At 34.2% G+C, this 3,753-nt stretch overlaps 1 pseudogene; it reads left to right on the top strand.

The window, feature by feature from the left end:
- Nucleotides 1–769: 769 nt before the first annotated feature.
- Nucleotides 770–868, top strand: LOC132267843 (small nucleolar RNA R71; annotated as a pseudogene).
- Nucleotides 869–3,753: the final 2,885 nt, after the last annotated feature.

The raw sequence follows: 3,753 nt of genomic DNA, 5'->3' as shown, positions 1-3,753 counted from the left end.
AGATTGAGAGTGAGAATGAAGCAATTGAGTGTTAGCCTTTAAAGTGGCCAAAGCATTCAAAACTTTTTCTTCAAAGGCGGGACTTCTAGTATTTCTTTGGGAATAAGATTGGTTGGGAAAATGAGAATTAGCAAATTGATTCCCTTGTGATTGATAAGGTCTATAACCTTGAGGTCCTTGGTTTTGAAGTAGAGGTGGAATGTATTTCCCTTGAAAACCACCTTGGGAAAGGTTTGAGCCCTCTCCTTGGTTTTTCCGAGAGAAATTCAGATGATTCCTCCAACTTGAATTATAGTGAGTGCCGTAAGGATTGTTTCCTTGGTTCACAAAAGTTGCATTGACTTGGTCATTAGGTTCATTTTGCACTTGTCCGTGAGGACAATGAGAAGTAGAATGAAGAACACTAGAACAAGTCATACATGTTTCATTTGATGCACGATGAGAATGGTTAGGGAAGGAAGATTCTTGGTTCGCCGAGTTTTGGTTAATCAGGAATTGATCAAACCTTTGAGATAAAGACTTCATTTCAGCGGCTATTTCATTTGAATGGTCGACTTGATGTAAGTCAACACTCTTCATACCTTGTGAATTTCTACCATTCTTGGATGATAGTGTTCTATGCAAAGAATTTTCACTCATGCTCTCATAAAGACTCCACACGTCATCCTCATGCCTATCAATGTATGAGCCACCCATGGAAGCATCAACCATACCCTTATAGTTGTCCGATAAGCTTTCAAAGAAATATTGAACTAATTGCCATTTGGGCATGTCATGATGTGGACACTTCCTAAGCAATTCATTGAAGCGTTCCCATGCCTCATGAAACGTTTCTCCATCCCCATGTGAAAATTCTCGAATTGAGGTTCTCATGGCATTGGTCTTAGAAACCGGATAGTACTTCTTCAAGAATTCTTGTTGCATTTCTGCCCAAGAAATGATTGAAAAAGGCCTAAGATTGTTAAACCAATACTTGCCTTGTCTTTTAAGGTGAATGGAAAAAGTTTGAGTCTTAAAACCTCTTTCGGCATGTCCGTATATTTCACGGTGGAACATATTTCAAGAAACTCATCCAAATGCTTGTAAGTTTCTTCACTTGAAAGTCTATGATAGTTAGGAAGCATTTGAATGGTTTGTGGCTTAATTTCATAATGATGTGCTCTAAATGGAGGCAATTGGATACATGTAGGTGCATTATACTCATTAGGCACATAATGGTCTCTTAAAGCAAGAGGTGGATTAGCTACTTGAGGTGCAACATGAACATCTTGGTTTTGAATTCCTTGATTGATGATGGGAGGTTGTGGAGCATACATTGGCCTTGGTATTCCATATGGAACTTGGTCTTGTTGTTGTGGTGGTTGGTGAATGAATGGCCTAGGCATGCCTAATGGTACTTGTATGTTCTCATTGTGCACATTGGGATGAAGGATACCTTGTTGGTCTATGTGACCAAGGTCCTCAACATGATCATTATTATGGTCATCCATTGATAGATTGGCTCTATTTGAACTTCTTTTTCCCTTAGGATTTCTAATTATAGATTCAAGATGCAAATCAAGAGGGATAAGAGTTGGTCTCAATGAACGACGTCTATGCATGCATAATGCAAAACGCAAAGAAATACAAAGAATGACTTACACTATGCCTTCACAACAATGCAATTAGATTTCTTCCACAAACACTTAATTCATACTCCTATGCTTTAACAACAATGATGCAAGACAATAAAAAATAAGCCTCCACGCGGGCCGACGATTTAACTAAGGGATTGAGTAAAGAAAGTCTCACAAAGGTCCTTTAGCATTTTAACTCCAAATTAAAGCTTAGCTTAGCAAATTTTTAGAATTTTTAGGTTTTTTACTTTCTTTGCTTGCTTGGATGCTCCTTTGCTTGCTTCCTCTCCAACAATGCACCTAGTTAAGTAAGAACAACATAATAAGTAACCAAAAAGAAAAATAAAAATAAAGTAAAGACATGATCAAAAGAGTACTAATCCTAATCAATTTCACAAATCCGACGTTGCCAAATCTAATCAATCAAATCCCCGGCAATGGCGCCAAAAACTGACCGGTGTATGCTGCACCACCGTCAAGCTTGAGAGTGTGTGGACTTTAAGGCGAGGGCCAAGAGTTTTACATTTATAGAAGCCTCTACTACCTTTCACTATAAATATAGCTACGGCAAATAGGGATCGTCCCAAGGGATTGTGAGGATCGAACAATGTCGTGGAATCGTTATTAGGACTAGTAGGTCGAGTGATCAAACAATTGGTTAGTTGGTTGATTAAAGAACAACTAAATTAAACTAAGTAATAATAAAGAATGCAATTAAGAGTAAGTAAGAGAGAGAGAAATCTTGGGGTTTAGAGATCACCACCAAGCAATGCATTTCTATATCATTGACAAGTGATTAATCAGGGCAAATGGTGTGTTGCAATATTGGTGTGTGTGTGTTTGGTTGATTAAACAAGCAAGGATGACTAGTTAAGCATGTATTGTCTAAACATCATGTGAAAGACACAATATATCTAAGCAATGAAGCATATATTGTCTAAAAAACATGTGGGAGGCACAATAGATCAAAACAAGTCATTAATCCTTTCATTAAGCTCACAATTCAAATACAACACAAGGATAGAGACATATGTTTCTTGCATTCAAAAGCTTGGATCATCAAACAACAAACATAGATTGTCCTCCCATTTAACACTACACTACAACTATACTACATTTACATACTAGCATGAAAATAAACTAGGGGAGAGGCACAATCCATCAAGGAATAGGTATGAACCATCAAGAGAATCACAAGAGCATTCCTTTAAGCACTATGTTTTGACAATCTCCAAATCTATAGCGTCAATACACATAGACATGCACCAATAATACAAAATCTAGAGACAAGCACATGAACATCTATTCTAGCATACATAGACATATGGATATAATGAAATGATCAATTGGAAGCATTAAACCACATAAATCATTGAATAAACAAGATCTATATATATCAAAGTGTCAAAACATTAATTACAACACTAATCCCTCAATAATACACAAGATTAAGATATAGAAAGCATGCTTGAGGCTAACTCTAGCCCCAAGAGGATGTCTAGCCACTCATGGTGATGTTGCTCCAACCCCCAAGGGTTAACTTCATGGTGGAAATCTGATCCCAAAAATTTTAAGTTTGGGAAGGAATTAAACAATGTAATAAAAATTTAATAAATTAATTGTAATATAAATTTTTTAAAATATTTGTTATAGCATATACATATCTTGAGAAAATTAAAAAAATGAGAAAAATAAACTTAGACAATATATATATATGTTAGGAAGAAAATTTTGGAGAAGGAGCCTAAAGAAATAAATATTATTAGAAAATCAATATTCTTTTATCAATTGTTTTAGTTTTTCAACAATATTATTATTGAGTTATTGAGAAAGATATACCTAGATGAAAGAGTAGAAAAATATAATGAATTTTAATTCAAAAAAATAATTTTAAATTTAACAATATTATTATTGAGTTATTTAACAAATAGTTATAAAATTTGTTATTTAAAAAGTGATAACTAAAAGTATTAGCATATATGATATTATTATTGTTATTAAGAGTCTTATAATACTTTAGTTTATTTTCTTTCCAAATATTTCTAGAACTTGCCAATAAAAATTGTTATATAATTTTAGATATTCTCTTTGTAAATACTATTTTACAGAGTTACAATATTTTTTAGCGGTAATAATA

Source organism: Cornus florida, unplaced genomic scaffold (genome assembly GCF_030987335.1).
Source record: "Cornus florida cultivar Cherokee Brave unplaced genomic scaffold, ASM3098733v1 CherokeeBrave_3.0.0_Hap2_Chr07, whole genome shotgun sequence".
NCBI classification, from domain to species: Eukaryota; Viridiplantae; Streptophyta; class Magnoliopsida; order Cornales; family Cornaceae; genus Cornus; species Cornus florida.
Note: the sequence above shows the minus strand (reverse complement) of the source record. Positions and strands in the feature narration are given on the sequence as shown.